The 18,587-nt window shown below is 42.7% G+C and overlaps 1 long non-coding RNA gene across 5 annotated transcripts in view; it reads right to left on the reverse strand.

Moving 5' to 3' along the window:
• Window positions 1-4,069: 4,069 nt before the first annotated feature.
• The window catches only part of LOC118659192, a 29,374-nt gene continuing 14,856 nt past the window's right edge, over window positions 4,070-18,587 (reverse strand). For 3 of the 5 annotated variants that reach the window (XR_004968470.1, XR_004968466.1, XR_004968469.1), the window contains exons 3-7: window positions 16,690-16,918; window positions 15,052-15,230; window positions 5,169-5,275; window positions 4,819-4,965; window positions 4,070-4,240 (exon numbers count right to left, since the gene is read on the reverse strand). This is a non-coding gene — a long non-coding RNA (uncharacterized LOC118659192). The remainder of the gene's footprint in view (window positions 4,241-4,818; window positions 4,966-5,168; window positions 5,276-15,051; window positions 15,231-16,689; window positions 16,919-18,587) is intronic. The other 2 variants (XR_004968468.1, XR_004968467.1) reach the window with 2 other exon arrangements.

Consider the following 18,587-nt stretch of genomic DNA (forward strand, 5'->3'; position numbering starts at 1 on the left):
AAAAGTAAACTTTTGAATAGTCTTTTCTATATAGGAAAAACCATTCAGAAGGCACAAAACAGCTCACTTTATTATTATTATTATTATTATTATTATTATTATTATTAGAGTCCTGGTGCACGAAATTTGTGCACCGGTAGGGTCCCTAGGCCTGGCCGGTGATCAGGGCTAATCTGTGGGGCGATTGAAGGACCACCCTGGCACCCGCCTTGGCCGGCCTGGTGCAACCCGCCTGGGGGCCCCACCCCCCACCGCTGCTGATCACCTCCCTATGCGGGAGGCAACTGGCGGTGTGATCAGGGGGATGCAGGGGGCGATGCCACCTGCTCGCCGCCCGGCCCCACCCCCTGATCACCCCACCGCCCCAGCCCCCTGATTGCCCCACTGCTGCCATGGGTTGCCTCCCTCTGTGGGGTGACCAACAGGGCGACCAGGGGGCCCCCGCTGGCACCCACCTTGGCTGGCCTGGGGCCTGTGGACTGGGGGCAGCTCCTGCTTTGGGCATCTGTCCCCTGGTGGTCAGTGTGCATCATAGCGACCGGTCGTTCCAATGGTCGTTCTGCTGTTTGGTCAATTTGCATATTAGGCTTTTATTATAAGGGATTATTATTATTATTATTATTATTATTATTATTATTATTATTTCACCACACAGACACCGTGGGTATTTTTAGTGGCTGTGGCAGGGATTTCTTAGAATAAACCAAAAATGGTTTCAAATTATGACTTGGCTTTGTACATGGCTTGACAAAAGGAAGAGCATGCACTACTCAACCACTTTTAAGTATTTCTATTCTTTGTGGCAGAGATTACTCATCTAAATTGGTAAGATGCTATTCTAGCATCTATCTCACTTTCTAGTGCATTCTAATTTAGCTTGCATCTCTCTCACAGATCTTTATTGAGGAAAGAGAGAGAGAGAGAGGTAGAGAGAGAGAGAGGTTTATTGTTCCACTTATTTATTCATTCACTAGTTGTTTCTTTTATGTGCTCTGACTGGGGATCGAAGCCACAACCTTGGCATATCAGAATGATGCTCTAACCAACTGAGCTACGGGGCCAGGACCCTGTCTCACAGATCTTGATTACCTCTAGACACTGACAAGAGTGAATATTTTCTCTGAAGCTGGAGGAAGAAAACCTGTAAGAAGGAAAAGTGGGAAGGAGAAATTGTGCACGAGAGATGTGTGACAAAGGCCTTTATTTTAGTAGCAAAGGAGTTGGGTGAGAGATGGTGAGGTACAGTCTTGATCTCAGTAAAGTAGGCAGCCAGACTGGCCATGGTGAATGCAAAGGAGGTAGGCATGATTAGGGGCTGAAAACTATAGGAAAAGGCCTTTAAGTAATGTCACGGAGGACTCAATGTGAACAAAAGGATTGCCAAGAGGCAGTCAGACACATGGACAGTTAGGTGCTCAGTACTTGTTTGTTGGCAAAATAGCATCTACATAATTCCCATTTACTTTTGCAGGATATAGAAAAAAGAATAGGTAGTGAACACTTTTTTGGTTAATTAGTTTAATTTTTGCTTTAGCACCCTGTTTTCTGAATTTACAATGTGGTCATGTTAGTGCAATGAGCCCTCACTCTCCTGGCACCATCTGATTGGTTGGTCAGGGTAACTATGTGACTCAACTCAGCCAAGTTTTCAGGCTGTAGGTGCTCAGTCTTGGCTCTGAGGCAAGCCAGGCCACGAAAACTTCTCTTCCAGGAACTCTGGAACCAGAACTGAGAAAGAGAAGCTACACGGTGTCTCTTATTGTGTCTGGACTGCAGGATGTAATAGCCCAGGAGGTAGTGGAGGAGCAGAGGAAACCTGCCTGTGGAGGGAAGGGTGAAAGCCGATGTCAGTTGGAGAAGAGGGTCCCAGAAATTCTGGAACGCTAATTCCAGTTGTCCCTGGGGCCTCGTTCCTATGCTTGGATTCTGAGAAACGTCCCAATATCCTTATGATACATTCCCCATTTCCATTGAACAGATTCAAGTTGACTTTCTGTCATTTACAACCAAGAGTCCCAAATAATACAGAATGACAACGTGAGTGAATGAGTAAATGACACCATCTCCACCCTCGGAGGTCTGGATCCCAGTGTCTGGAGGTGTTCCAACTAGTTTCAGGGGTGAACGAGACTCTTAAACTGGTCTACCCAGAACATGTAAAAGCAGACTCCTTTCATCTTAAGAGGGAAAGAATCCTCACCCACCAACTGAGGCAACTGGAGAAACTGGTCTATCGACTCATTCCATCTTAAGGAACTTTCTGGTAACCCCTATGAAGTAAAAGAAAGAAAATGTGCCTTTGGAGACAGGAGATACCACAAGAAAATAAAAGAGCCTGAACCACTTCATCGGTATGATCAGCATTCCTTTTTACTTATTTATTTTTTTGAAGTGGGTGGTGAGGAGGGTAGAACTGTCTTAGGTTGGAAATGCCTTACTATGTAGACACAATCCCAAGTGGTAGTTCTTTAGCCATAGCTAAACTAGCCTATTTGTGCCTAATCACAATTCATGTACTCAAGAATCTATCTGAAATATGTATGTATTTGAAATATTGTATAGAAATGAGCATCAGCAACAACACCTGATAATGATATCATTTAGAATCTTTAAAATCTTCAGGAGATGCCCTGGCCGGCGAGCACAGTGGTTAGAGCGTTGGCTCCTGCATCAAAGGGTCTCGGGTTTGAATCCCAGTCAAGGGCACATATCTGGGTTGCAGGTTCAATCCCCACCCTGGTTGGGGTATGTACAAGAGGCAACCAATCAATGTGTCTCTCTCATATCAGTGTTTCTCTCTCTCTCCCACTCTCCCTCTCCCTTCCAATCTCTCTAAGAATCAATGGAAAAAATATCCTCGGGTAAGGATTAACCAAAAAATAAAATCTTCAGGAGGAAGTTCACTCCGGTTTGCTCTCCTCTAAGGAGGGTTGTGTGCTCAGGTTGAGGGCATTTTTTAAATGCTTTGGATCAAAGGGATTTTAACAAGAGTTTTCAAAGGTTAAATGCAGTTTCTTGGGTAGCTTACTCTGAAACTAACACTTCTTCCCAAAATGCCCAGCTTTTGTTGTGATTGGAGTTCTTCCAGAAAGGGATATATGTTTTATGAGTTATGTTGATAATGAAAGAGATCAACGAAACAACATAAATCCTTTATTTTTAAAAATAATTGTTTAATAAGTAAATAGTTAAATCTTCACCATTCAAGCTGCCTTTCTTTGACAGGAAAGTGGCCATTTAAGAACTGATTTGATTTTAGTCTCCATTTAAAAACCCTTTTATCTGGTTGACTTTTGTCTTTCTGGCAGTTCTCCTAAGTGTGGGGCGGGAGTGGCTGGTTTATTTCCTCCCCCTTCATTCCCATCTGCACCTCTCTTCTCACTGCCTCCTCTCATTGCCAAAAAAAGCAAACGTGTGAATCTTCTCACCTGTAAACTTCCAGTTGCAGGTGGAAGTACCTAAGTTAAATTGATTTCACCTTTGCCTACCTCTTTAGGAACACAGAGAGGAACTATCCTCTCCTAATTTTAAGCATGCAATACATGCTTGATACAGAAAACGTTTTAAAAGCAGGGACGTATAAAGAAGATGGGCAATAATCACCCAATTTCCATTACCCAAAGATGAATACTGTTTTGGAGTATTTCTACATAGGCCTTTTCTTTCTTTTCTTTCTTTCTTTCTTTCTTTCTTTCTTTCTTTCTTTCTTTCTTTCTTTCTTTCTTTCTTTTATGCTTGTTGGGTGTCTTAGTTTATATATTTTTTCATCATGGTTGTGATTGCTTTTCTTCCAAGTACAATAAATACACAAGCATCTCTCTGTTTTAATACAAATCTCATAAACATGTTTTATATGTAAAGGGTGTCCCAAAATTCACGCAAGAAGTAATTTTGATAGAAAACACAGGTTTATAATTAAAAAATATTAATTTTTTATTGATTCGTAAAGTATACAGTATAGGGTTATGTATGGAATAGCATATCGGGTAAATGGCCTCCACGGCTTTGCTGGCACATACACACTCTTTTGTTGAAATTTTCCATGACCGTTTTGCATAAATGTGGCTGAATTTCGATGAGGCTTATTTTCATCTTGATGGCTTGGTTAATCGACAAAATTGTCGCATTTGGGGTTCAGAAAATCCACGAGTGATTGTTGAGAAAACAAAGGTAGGCAGAGGGAATAGCATGTGCAGGGTCTACAACAGCAAGGTGTGTTCAAGGACGCTCAACCCGGGCACTGAAATGAGAGAGGATGGGGTGAGCTGGGAAGAATGGCTGGGGTAGGACCTGAATTCCGTGTGTTGTACGACAGAGAATTTGTCTGGTCTTTGTCCCTGGTTCTTCAGAGGGAAACACCAAATCTTTGGAATTTCCTGAGTGATTCTTTATTACTTATGGTGGGTCCCTGACCACACCTGAGTTTATGCTAACAATACGACTCAGGATGTGGACTCCCCACGGACCATGTGATTAGAAGGTTGGGGTTTTGAGCCAGCTGACCGCTAGGCAGTGGACGGGGGCTGGAGATGAAGTTCAATCATGCCCACATAATGAAACTCCCATAAAACTCGAGACACCAAGGCTCCGGTGAGCTTCCTGCTTGGTGAGTGCATGAGTGTGCGGGTGGGCGGTGCGTCCTGATTCTACAGGTAAAGTGCACAGAAGCCCAACATCCAGGACGCTCCCCGACCTCGCCCTATGTGTCTCTTCATGTGGCTGGTCCTGATGTGTAACCCTTTCTCATTAAACTATCACCGTGAGTATACCACTTTCCTGAGAGTTCTGTTTATCAAATGTTCTAGCAAAGGAGCATACCTTAGGTAACTGACCAAATTTGTAGCCAGTTGGTCAGAAGTGTGGGTAGCCTGGGGATCTCTGAACTTGTGCCTGGCATCTGAACTGAGAGCAGTCTTATGAGGGACCGTGCCCTTAACCCATGAGTCTGTGCCAACTCCAGGTGATCTGCAGAGGAATCACATAGCAATTATTGCACCATTCTAAGGTGTTTGGATCTTATTTTGAAGGAGTTTAAATACGGGAAATATCAACTATTAGAAAAATCACTCTGTGGACGTACAAAGAATGGGTTAGACAGGAAGGAATATGAAGGAGGGGGGTCATAGATTTCTGAAGATCAGGCAGAAACAATAAACTGTCCGACATACAGCATCAGGAGTGAAGATGAATTGCCATCATCTCTGAAAGAAGTGTGTGAAGGGGCAGATCAAAGAGCAGCATCCCCATGGGTTGGTTCTGCCAGGGTGTGTCCAGCCTGTGGTGGAAGGAAGGCAGCAGTTTATTGGAAACATCACCTTCAATGATCCAAAAGCTAAAAGATTTATATCTTCTATAAAAAAGACTAACAAGATACATTTTCCTTTTGAGTCTGTGGGAAGAGTTTAAAGATGTTGAATAATACAGCATATTATTGTGTGCTCACCCCTGTCCCCAATTTAGCACATATTAACATTTTCTTCTTTTTCCTTAATTTATTCTATTTGTGCTTATTTGTTTTTTATTATAAATCAATGGTTCTCACTGGGGGCTGGGGGAGTGGCAATTTTCCTCTCCAGGGGACATTTGGCAACGTGTGGAAATATCTTCTGTTGTCATAACTGGGGAGTGGCACTGAAGCTAGTGGACAGAGCCCAGGGATGCTGCTAAGCATTCTACAATGTACAGGACAGCTCAAGAAAGAATCATCAGGCCCCAAATGTCAAGAGTGCCGAGCCTGAAAAACCCTGATTTAAAAGAAATAAATTATAGAAAAAATGGAAATCCCTGTGTACCCACTGAGAAAGGGAGAGGAGATTCAACTCTCCTCCCTTTACTCTCCTTTATTCACTGTGGTAGAAAATAAGATCAGGAAAAGCCATTTCCAAAAATAAGATTAGATACAGGGCTAGGCTTGTTTCAGCCCTGACCAAAATATAATGTAACAAACACTCCCTCCTTCATTCGGTCCCTTTAGACACAGCCACCGGGAGTCCATCCTGCAAGATCTTCTACAGAATATAGTATGAGTTTAACACCTGTTGGAATAGTCACCAAAGGTAGGCTTATTAAACAAAGATGACCTATTTCAAATCATAGTTTTATAAACAACTTATAAGAATTTTAGGTTAATTAACCCAAGAATTTGAGATACTGACATGATGCTTCAATGCAAGAAAAAAATTAATCAACTGAAATAAGTGAAAGTTACTGAAACAGATGGAAAAAAAGCTTGTTTTTTTATTTAAAAAAAGAACACTAATATTTTTCAACTACATGCTAAGTACCATCCTCTACACTGGTGATAAAATATCATCTCAGGTGAGGGAAACATCACTTAAGATGCCTTCAAGGATCTCATAATCCAGAATGAGAAGCGCACACATTAGCAGATAATGTTCATGAGATGATGTGGTGGGACGATGGAAGAGAAATTTTTTCAGTATAATTGCAGCAGCAATGAAATAAAAGACTCAACTGGTAATAGCAACACTCTTTTCATCACACCCGAGCTATGGTTTATAACCATGCAATATGAGCTGAGAATGCCATTTAAATAGTCAAGTAAACTTGCCCTACCAGATTTAAAATATATTGCTGTAATAGTCCACAGTAATTTGAATGGTATGGAGTTGGTTTAAAACAAGGTAGACATAATAGCACAGAATACGGAGTACAGAAACAGAACGTACTCCATCATCTGTATGGCATTTCAAATCAGCGAAGAGATAATGATCTCAAAATAAATTTTAATTCAGAGGAAAAATGTTATTATAGCCCCAGTTCTCCTTAATACCAAATAAATTCTAGTTGGGTCAAAGATTAAATATTTTAAAAACACATGCAAAAACAAAAAAATGTATAGGTATTTTTTACATCTTGGGGCAAATAAGATCTTTCTAAACATGACACCAAAGCTAGAAATTCTGAAAAGAAAATGTTGATAGAGTTTACTAAATTAAGGTTTTTTAAACTTCCAAACTATGAAAAAAAACCTGTCAAAACAAATATAAAAAGTGAAGCAACAAAAAAATGTTTAAAATCTACGTCATCTGAATACCTGAAAACATATAAAGATCTCTTATAAATAAGAAAAATATGACTCTCCCCCATAAAAATGGGAACATGAAATGAAAATGCAATTCACAAACCAAGATATGCAAATAATGTGGAAAGATATTGTTCTTTTTAATAGTCAAAGAAATGCAAATTTCACCACAATAAATGATAGTGAAAATTTAAAAGACTGAAAATTCCAGTATGTGCAGAAGACATATATACACTGAGAGTGGGAAAATAACTGGGTAGAAACCTACTGGATAGGAATTTGGTAATATGTGTAAGAAAGTCAAAGGAGAAAATAATAAAGGCAGGTAGAGGGGGGAAGGAGACGATACAGGGAATACTTTTGAACTAACGTGTCCTTTTCTAGGAATTTACCTCAAATATGCATCTGTTGTGTTTATAATGGTGGGTTAGTCTGCTATGGATGCCATAACTAAAAAACACAAATTGCGCCGAAACCGGTTTGGCTCAGTGGATAGAGCGTCGGCCTGCGGACTGAAAGGTCCCAGGTTCGATTCCGGTCAAGGGCATGTACCTGGGTTGCGGGCATATCCCCAGTAGGAGATGTGCAGGAGGCAGCTGATCGATGTTTCTCTCTCATCGATGTTTCTAACTCTCTATCTCTCTCCCTTCCTCTCTGTAAAAAATCAATAAAATATATTTTAAAAAATAAATAAATAAAATTAAAAAAAAATAAAAAACACAAATTGTGACTTAAACAACAGACATTTATTTCTTGGAGGCTAGAAGTCCAAGATCAAGGTGTTGGCAGGGCTAGTTTCTGGTGAGACCTCTTCCTGGCTTGCAGACAGCCAGGTCTTTTCCCTGTGTCCTCACATGGCCTTTGCTCTGGTGTCTCTCCTCTTAATATAAAGATGCCAATAATATTGGAATAAGGCCTCACCCTTATGACCTCATTGAACCTTACAGTCACACTGAGGTCTTCAACATGAATTCTGGAGGAACATAACTCAGTCCATAACAAACAGTGAAAATTAAAAACAACCTAAAGTTCTATACAGTAAAATGTTATGCAGCCTTAAACTGGAATTGGTTTAAGTGATGAAATCACCCTGGCCAGTGTGGCTTTAGTTGGTTGGGCGTTGTCCCGTGCATCAAAAGGTGGCTGGTTCGATTCCCAGTCAGGGCACATACCCAGGTTGCTGGCTTAATCCCCAGTAGTGGGTGTGGAGGCAACTATCAATACCTATCAATGTTTCTCTCTCCCTCTGCTTTCCTCCCTTTAAAATCAATAAAAAACGCATTTTTTAAAAAAGTAACGAAACCGATTTATACTTATTAATATGGAAGCTGCTATGATATGACATGTTTCTTAAAGGTTTTAAAACAATAGGCTTAGTATGAACACACTTGTGGGAAAAATATATTATATGTATATTTGAAAAATAAAGTTTATGCATCCCAAAGTAAACAAGGTAACATCTAGGCAATGGAGTTGTGGAAAATATATGCATTTAACTTTATATTATAGTGCATAATATATAATGAATATTCTTACCTTTATAATAAAGGAGAAAGAAGTTATTTACAAAAGGACAGTTCAGTCCCAAATTTATTTCTTCCAGGATTATTTAAATAAAGTTCAATTTCTGATTACTAATTTTGCATAAATAATTGCAAACTATGAGCCAAAGTGGCTCTACAGGGTGCACCAGCAAAGAGGCCACCGTCATGAGGCAGATTATAAGCTTGAGTGCAAGTGATTCATTTGGGGGGAAATTATGAACTTAAATAAATATTAACTAATAGAATTTATGGGTGTACTTAGTGGACACTTGGCAATCATTTTATTAATTTGATCATGTTAGCCTGTCAAACTAGATAATTTAAGCCAAAAGGCCCTATTAGACAAATATAGAATAATATACTAACAAATTTCAGACACAATTCATTCTCTTTTTAGCAGCTCGGAATCCAGTGCTCAACTTCAACATCAACCACACAGAATTCTGGGGGTAAATCCACTTGACAACTAGGAAAAAACCAACACAACAGTCTATGTTTGTTTAGCTCCTGATTGGTTTACCAACTAATCCAGTCCTCAGAGTGACAACTTTTTCCTTTTAGTGAAAAATCATCTCAGTTTGCTCCTTATTTTGAGTTAGATTTTGTATTTAAAAAATAAAAATTCAGCCCTGGCAGGTAGCTCAGTTGATTAGAGCGTCGTCCCCATACACCAAGGTTGCGGGTTTGATCCCTGGTCAGGGCACATATAAGAAGCAACCAATGAATGCATAAATAAAAGTGTTTCTTTCTCTCTCTCTCTCTCTCTCTCTCTCTCTCTCTCTCTCTCTCTCTCTCTCTCTCTCTCTCTCTCCAATAAATAAAAAAAGTATTTAAAAATTTTTTAAGCCTAAATTCAAGTCAGATCCTTCAAATTTGAAGAGCTCAGCAATGAAATGTCTGGTGACAGTGGTGACAGTCATTCAGACTAAGCAACACTCCCAGTTTGGTTTGCCATTCTGCATCATTAGTGATGCCTGTGTTGTAGGCAGAATTCCGTAACACAGCTTGATTTGCCTAAACTCGAGAAACACTTCTCTCCCTGTTAGATGGGAAGGTGGCATCAAGGGTGGAATTCATCTCCTGATTTGTCACTATCTTCAGAAGTTTGGCTCACTGATTCATCAGAACAAGTGAAGGCATGATGTCTTCCAACCTCTCTTGAGCTGATCAGGCAGCTGATGGCAACCTTGCACGGTCCTTCAGCATATGGGTTGCATAATCTATGGGGGATTCTGCAGAATATGTTGATAATGACTTCCTCTGACATTCCAGTTAATTATCACTATTGATTCTTTAATACTTAAAAAATACATGATGCTTAATTTGTTCATGAATCAGTGGTTTAATAAATGCCAGTGTATACATTAAATTATGTTAATGTTTAATATCTTTTATGAGCAGTCAAGAGTACATTAAAAATTAAAATAAAATTAATTCCCACTTTCCCATTCTTACACTGTAGGTAATGTTATTTTACACTGTACAAATTGATGTTCGGTATTTGGAATTAATGAACTTTGTGATTTGTTTACTGCCTGGGGTGTTATTCATTACTTTTTCAATTACTGTAAAACTTTATACATCACAACATGAGACCCTAAGCAATCAGATAAACAGTGCTAGGGAGTTTTTCCTTTTAAATGGGATCATGTAATAAAGGCAGAAGACTAAATTAACATCTCTAATATGCCAGCCAGAGACACTGGGTTTCTCATCGGTGGGCTTGCGAAGAACCTTCCAGAAGTGAACCTTTCAGAACCAGGATGCTCAGGAGAACCTGGTGTCCTGCCCTTGAGCAACTGAAAAGTCACGGTTTTGTCGCCCACAGCACTCAAATGCAAGGTTCCCTGGGACCCAGTGCAATAGCTAGAGGCAGCTGAGATTTTGAAAGTACTGCCATGTCATATCAGCCTACAAACTTTCAGAACTGCCAGGCCCTAAATGTGTCCATGTGTTTGATTTTTTTTTCATATTTCTTTTAGTAAGCACGGACAAGATTCCCAGCACTGCCCTGAGTTCTAAGGGCTGAGGGAACATACAGAGATGACACCGCCCCCCCCCCCCCACCTTAGGGTTTGTTTGTTTGTTTGTTTGTTTCATCTCCTGGAAACCCTGTGTCATTCCCAGGAGGGGCACCCCATGTAGAACATCACCCCTGCTGGGAAACTCACAGGGAGGCAAGGAAAGGTTAGAGGGGGCCTCACTGAGCTGCTCCCACAATCACAGGAGAGGGAGAAGAGCAGGGGGGAGTGAAGAGAAGCCGTTGGCAAGGTGACAGAAGCAGCACATGGGCTCAGTGGGAGTCCAGGTTGCACACCAGCGAGCCAGCTGGAGGAGGTAAATACACAACCAGGAGGGCCCAGGCTTCCTCCAGCAGCTCAGCCCACTCTGCCTGCTGACCCTCAATGTGCCAATAGGAGGGGGAGCTTATCACTTGGTACGAGGGATCACTATTCAATGGCAAGAATGAAGGCAGGAAGGAAAGACCTCTCACCTCCACAAAAAATAGACCTGATGACAAGTTGCTGCATTACTAATGCCCCAGAGGCGGGGGAGCCTGTTGGCTACTGGGGCTGGGACCAGGCCACACAAAACACCAGAAGGAAGCTGGTGGGAGCTGTGTAACTAATGAGCGTTTATTGGTCCTTTGCAAAGTTATACAAAATGCCCATCGCACAAGGAAACATCAAACTCTAATTGTAGGCATTTTATTTCTGTATCAAACATATAACAGAATCTCCGTTTCCTAGAATTTTCCTAATTAGTCCGTTCTGGCATATCTTAGCCATTCTGTGCTCACCCCTTTGGTTATCCTGGATTGGAACAGGTCCTCCCAGTGCCATGGCCTCCTCAGTCACAGGGATGGTCCCAGTTCACTCGTCTGTCGTATAAGCATCTATCTGGGCTGAGCCCTCACTTCTTATCCCCCAACCTGCTCCTTGCTTATAGCCTTTCCGAGACCCTTGGACCTCTGATGGCTTCTCTGGGCCTTAACCCTTCTTCCTGCTCCTCCTTAATTTAAACCCATTCCATTTATGAGGCCTGTACAGGCCCCTCTAGGAGCCCCTTACCCAGGGCGGGTCTCCGCAAGCCAGCCCAGTCCCTCCGACTGAGCTGACCAAGGCAGTTGTGGATAATTTGCTTTTTGGAGCCAAGGAAAAAAAATCTTTTGCTTCAACACTTCCAAAGACCCCCTGATTCTTCCTCGATGGTGAGGGAAGGTGTGGACCTCAGGGTCTTCATTCCAAACATCAGTGAAGGCTCCAGAGTTGTGGTTCACCCCAAAATGTGGCTCCTCAGATAATAGGACCAGACACTGGACTCCTTGGCTTGAGTCACCTCTCTCATCATTTGATGTTTTCTGATAAGGGACAATACTATAAAATTAAACAAGCAATAGTGTTCCAGTAGTTGCAAGTTCTGGGGAGTGGAGTTCTTTTAGGCCGGTTATAAGTATCTATAAAATGTCCCCAAAGCTATATAGCCCCTGGGAAGTAAAGATGACTTAGGGCCTCTGAAACTGCCACAATTATTTTGTTAAATAAATCATGGTCCCCAGAAATACCCGGATAATTCAGGGATAATCTTTAGAACCTGCCTGTGGTGACCTCATTGTAGTGAATAGAATGTGGGTTCTGAGAAGTCAGGACTAGTGTTCAGTTCCAGGGCAGTTCGTGGCTATAGTGCAGTGATGGCGAACCTATGACACCTCTGACACGCGAACTCATTTTTTTGGTTGATTTTTCTTTCTTAAATGGCATTTAAACATATAAAATAAATATCAAAAATATAAGTCTTTGTTTTACTATGGTTGCAAATATCAAAAAATTTCTATATGTGACACGGCACCAGAGTTAAGTTAGGGTTTTTCAAAATGCTGACACGCCGAGCTCAAAAGGTTCACCATCACTGCTATAGTGTCTTCAGTCCCAGCTGGACCCACGCAGTCCAGGGACCACCAGACCCTGTGGGAAGGTGGCAACAGGCTGGGAAAGTGACCAAAGGAGGGCTCAGGGATCTGCCCCACTGCAGTCTCTGGAATAGGTGTGCCGCTTGCCCCAGCTGGAGGAACTAGTGAATTCCCAAAGCTGAACGTCAGAGCGCCGATTTCTCGAATATAGTGGGCAGCATCCTGGATATTTTGGGAACCACCCATATCATTTCCCTTCTCTCTCCTGGGAGAGCAGTCTACATCTACACATCGGTTCCCAGGAGATCAATCTCCAGAAGCCCCGTGAGTACAGGTTACAGGGTCAAGGTCCTGCTGCTTCAGCTGCCAGCTCAGGTGATGAGGCAGAGAGCCAGAATCACAGAGGCCGTTATGTGGATTTACACTGCTGCCATGGCAACACACAGACACCATGAAAACGACTGTGAAAAGTTTAGCCATCTTGATGTATCTGTTCATCTTAAGCTTATTTCAACTATCACTTTAAATGGTCAGCTTCTAACCTGATCTGATTCTTGCAACTTGTGTTTGATTTTTAAGCTTAAAATATTAATGAAATGATTTACTTAGGAATTCACCTGGTGTCTATTTTTTTTTTAATGTATGGTTTTTGCAACAGCAATCCCAAACTCTTGAAGGACTGTTTACTTCCTTTATTTTTATTTGTAAAAAATATATTTTTATAATCTATTTTTATTGATTTCAGAGAGGGAGAGATAGAAACATCAATGATGAGAATCGAGCCTGCAACCCGGGCATGTGCCCTTGACTGGAGTCGAACCCCCACCTTTCAGTCCACAGGCCGACGCTCTATCCACTGAAACAAACCAGCTAGGGCTACGCCTCCATTATTTATTGATTGCTTTCTGCTTTTTTTGTTAACCCAGGGAGGTCATTCATTCTCAAAATGTAAACTCTTGCAATTGAATCGAATGACTCAGATCTCCGCCCCCACCACCACACACTCCCGCCCCCCGCCCTGCCCCCAGGCAGGCCATGCGGCCAGGTCTCTCCTCAGAGCTCCAGATACCTGTACAGCTGCCGAAAGCACATCTCTACGTGTCCACATGTCCTGTTGTATGAAACAAAACCTGTTCCCTTCTTTCCCAACTGACTTCCTTTTCCAAGTCTCCTATTGACTTCTATCAGCTACACTGTGCAAATATTCCTGTTTCCTTTGGGGATCCCAAACCCATTTATTTCATCACCCACTGGGTCCCATGAATTATACATAGTGTCATCACTTCCTGGGTAAATGAGTGCATATTTTTCTGGGGAGAAGACCTCCCAAGTTTTCATTCTATTCTCAAAGGGTCTATGATCCTCTCCTCCTCCAAAAGGATCAAAATGGTCTGTCATTTAATCAATGCTATCATTATGTTACACTTTATATTAAAACAGTCCCTTAGCTGAACCCCTTGCCTGTTCTCCTTTCAATCCATCTGTACACTGACGTCACCCACTATTTCTTCAGTCAAACACAAGTGCTAATGGCTTCAGTTCTCTCTCCCTCCTCCCAGTCTGAAGGGTTCCCAGGAGCTGGGCAGTGCACCCCCACCCCCACCCCCTGCCGACACACACACACACACACACACACACACACACACACACACACACACACAATTTTATTCCTAATTCTCTGTGGCTGCTCTCCTACCTAGAACACCTCCCTTGCCCCTCTCCCCACCTCTAGCCACACCCACATTTTAAGCAAAAGAAGCCTTCCAGACTAAGACCGTCCTACATATAAGAGTTTGGTTTCAGATAGAATACCCATCTGAGTGGGGATGTGGGCCTAGAGGGCTACAGGGCTGAAAACCTTGACTTGAGAGTTGTCTGCACAGAGTTTAAAATCTTGAAAAAAAGACGAGCTCTCGAAAGCTTCAACCTTGAGGATGAAAAGAGCTCTCAAAGGGAGATGAAAGCAGAAAGCACTCAAGTGCTCATTCTCAATTCTACAGCACTTCGGTGCCCGGCCCTGTGCTCCGCAAAGAGTGTCACTCCAACGCTTACAGAATAAATGTGGATGTTACATTGAAAACGTGTCTGATGGGTGGTGCAGGGAGTTGCATAGGGTCAAATTTGCCTGCAAAATATTGTTGCGGGACAGGGAACCTGGTCCTGATCGGGTCTGCCCAGGGCCGGCCAGTATTGTGTCGTTTCTTGATTTCATGCAGGAAAGATTTCACAAGTCCAGGTGATTTTGAGGGTAGGCTTATTAAAATAATAAGCCCTCACTGGGGACAGTGAGACAAGGAAGTGCTTAGTGCAGAGGAAGTAACAGGAGAGGATGAGACGGGCCTCTTTGGCTCACTAGGAAGTCAGAGAAAAGGGGGCCTTGGAGACAGGTTCAGGGGGTTAGCTGTCCATTGCTCCCTGGCTCCTCCTCTTGTGGGGACCCTGAGAGTTTAGAGATGCTGCCAGTGGGGGAAGGTGAAGGGGAAGAGAAAGACATTGTGCATGTTCCCAGGAAGGAGAGCACATGCTGGGTCCTTGGTTTTGAGGGTTTTTACCTGTCTCTTGCAGGCGGGAATCTTAGGGGCGGTCTCAGGGAGGGTTTCAGCAGAATACTCATCAGTTTTCCAGGTGTGCCCTTTCAGGGTCATGGTCTCTAGGGATTGGTCAGCGCCTTAGTCATTGCAGCTGGTCCTGGTGTTGCCCACCTGGTTTTGCTGCTTTTCTGGGCCTGGATCTGAAATACAACAGAGGCCTAGATGTTATCTCTAGGGTGGCGACCTTCTCCAGCTGGCTGTAAGTGGCTTGGCCAGTTTGTTCAGCTCTCTATCTCAGTTTCCCCATTCCACTTGCCAAGGAATGTTTCCAGCTTTTACTATCCTGACTCAATATTTTGAACAAAGTGATTTGCAAAAAATAGGTGAATTATTTCCCTTGTCCTTGCATTAAAAATTGTTATTTATAAAAGCATGATCGTTGATAAACTGTTTAAAGTAGTGCATTAAGTCAAATGACATCCTTAATAGGTGCTCATTAAATATACATCTTTCTATTAACATTTTTCATAGATATGATAATAAAGTACATCTAAAGTGGAGAGAGAAAAAATAGACTTTGAATTAATAATTGGTAAATAATTCTCTCAGGCATTTGCTTAATTACTGTTACTTATGCAACTACCCCAGGCATAATTTTTCAGGAAATTATTCATGTCTTCTTAGCAACACATTTAAACCAATATTATTGGTCTCTAAGTAGTAAATGTGTCCGCAGTTAAGTTAGGTATTTCATATTATGAGTAAGTATTAGTATTAAACTTGGAGCTAAAGAGAGAACAAAAAACGGGCTGGTGCACAGACAAATACATAAGGTCTGTTATTTTTGCAGGCAGCTGAGTTGCCAAATTAGCTGTTACTGGGATGGAAGACCAAGCAGGAAGCGTGTGGCTCCAGGGCTGGACTCCTCTCTCTGCATCAGCAATGCTCACCAATATGACATCCCTGCAATGCTTCATCCTCATCTGCAGAAGGTAATGGATAACAGCAAGGCCTAGCAAGCTCGGTTACTTGCGCCAGGCACACAGTTGCTATGGAGCCAGGCCTCTACCTGACAATCTACTGCCTCCCAAATCTGCAGCCATTTTTGTGTAAGTTTCCCTCAGGACTTAATCATGCCCTTTGGACCTCCATGCACAAGGGCCCTTTAAAAACCTTTCAACGAGGCTTCCTGAAAGCTCCTGAAACCTTCATCCCCAAAGCCGCTACCCACAGCATTCCGCCAGCATTCGGACCACACAGCCCCACTGTGCCCCAAATCTAGCAGAGAATTTCCAAGTAGAAGCCCCAAGGATAACTGCTCCTCTCATTTTACATGTGACAAAACAAGCCTGGAAAATCTAAGAGCTGGCCCAAAACTGTGCGCCTGGTTATGGTGTGGCTGGGCCAGAACTCTGATCTTCTGCCCCCAGAGTAGGCGCTGCTGTGCCCCAGTTCTCCCAGCTGTTAGTGACGTTAGCTAAGTAGAGCTGGCTTTTCAGCAGGTGAAAGCGGGTCCCTTTAGGAGTCCTGAGAAGCATCTGAGACTTTTGTTATTTATTAGAAAGGCATTGCTCCAATTTACTGGAATGTTTCCCTTTTACAAATTGACTCCTGTCCTTGCCAAACCCTTCCCATTGATTTCCTTTGGAAATGACCTACTTTGACACCCTTGACCTTGTTGCCCAGCTGTGGGCGTGGGGATTCCTGTCCTCCAGACTCCCTTGTAAATGTAGTGAGCACTGGCAAAGAATGGGAGGAAAAGGCCGGAGATTCAGAGGTCTTATGATGCAGCCAGCAGCCAAGTCCTTGACCTTCGAGCAGCCTTGGGTGCCTATGCTTTCAGGAAAGGCTTGAAGGTAGCTCAGTGCTAGCGTGGCTCAGAAATGCCCTTCAAAGGAAAAAAAAGAAAGCCTTTCAGCTGGATAAACTTGGGGTAGCCCTTGTCCTGCCTTGTTTCCAACTTAAAGCTCCCTCACCCCTCTCACCCTTCCTCACTGGTTTAGGCAGTTGGCCCAATTTGTCAGCAACCAAAGCAAAGACCATGGGCTGAGCTGACTCACTTAGGAACAGTAATTCCTTTCAGAGAAGAGTCCCCGTTCATTTAGGCACCAGAGCAATTATTTGCTGGCTGACAGTTCTAATTACTTTTTACTGCAGGTAGGTAACTGTTCCAGAAGCCACGCTAATAGGATTACTGGTTTCTGAAGGGCTTTTGGAACAAGTAATTTTCAAGTAGTCAGCTCAGCCTGTTCAGTGAACTTTCCACTCGGGGTAAATTCCTTCCTCTTCGGCTCCTCATGGCAGGCAAGGTGTGGGTCCTTGGATGGGGCACTTTGGAATTCAGGGGTATTCTTCTTCCATGCTCCTTTGTTTGAAAAGGGGACCAGAGCAAATCATGCTTGAAGATTTTTCATGAGCTTGCACCAAATCATTCTTCTAATTTTCAACTGCTCTGGCAGTTGGTATTACATTGTATCAGCCAGCCCACCTTTTTAGCAGTAGTTAGGGTCACTCACCTTCCCAGTCACGGTGTCCCTCCATGCTACCCATTTCTGAAGGGAAGTTGAACAATAAACCCAGAAGACCTTTGAGTTGAGGTTCCCACCAAGATTACCAACTGTTTTAGACTGCAGATAATGATTTCGCAACATGGTTCTCTATTTGATAAGAAATAACCCTTCTGAATGATTACCAACATTTGACTCTATCAGTTGGTTTGACATTTAACAAAGTTTAAAAAGCTCACCCATAATCCGTTGGGAAAACAGCATCTTACTGAGAAGTCATTCAAGGTGTTTTTGCTCTTGTTATTATGACTACTTAAACATTCCCACCTTCTGCATTGCCATCCCCTAGTTAGCTGAACTAGGGTTTTGAGTGGGTCATAATTGTTCTCTTTCTGTCCCCGAGTTGGCCTATCCTGGCACCTGGCCAGGAGAAGGAGAAAATACAAAGTTATATTATTGGGAGAAGACTGGGCCTAATGTGAATCTTAACAGCTCAAGAAGATGCAGTTCTGCTTTTAAGTAGATGAGAGCACTGAGTTCTTGGGAATCAAGAGAGGATGAACTATATAGACTATTTCTTTTTCTGCTTCATTGAAAGATAATTGACATGTAACAGTGTAAGTTTGAGGCATACAATGTGATGATTTGATATCGCAAAATGTTTACCACAGTAAGGTTAGCTAACACCTCCAGTCCCTCACATAATTACCATTTGTGTGTGTGGTAAGCCAACTTCCAGGTATCCTATATAATAAAAGGCTAATATGCAAATAGACCAAATGGCAGAATAACCAGTTGCCATACTGTGCACTGACCACCAGGGGGCAGGTGCTCAACGCAGGAGCTGCCCCCTGGTGGTCAGTGCACTCCCACAGGGGGAGCACCACTCAGCCAGAAGCTGGGCTCATAGCTGGCAAGCGCAGTGGCAGTGGTGGGAGCCTCTCCCACCTCTGCAGCAGTGCTAAGGATAGGTCTCTAGTCTATCCTATATAACTAGAGGCCCAGTACACAAAAATTTGTGCACTCCGGGGGGAGAGGGGGTCCCTCGGC

Source organism: Myotis myotis, unplaced genomic scaffold (genome assembly GCF_014108235.1).
Source record: "Myotis myotis isolate mMyoMyo1 unplaced genomic scaffold, mMyoMyo1.p scaffold_m19_p_1, whole genome shotgun sequence".
In the NCBI taxonomy this organism is placed as follows: domain Eukaryota; kingdom Metazoa; phylum Chordata; class Mammalia; order Chiroptera; family Vespertilionidae; genus Myotis; species Myotis myotis.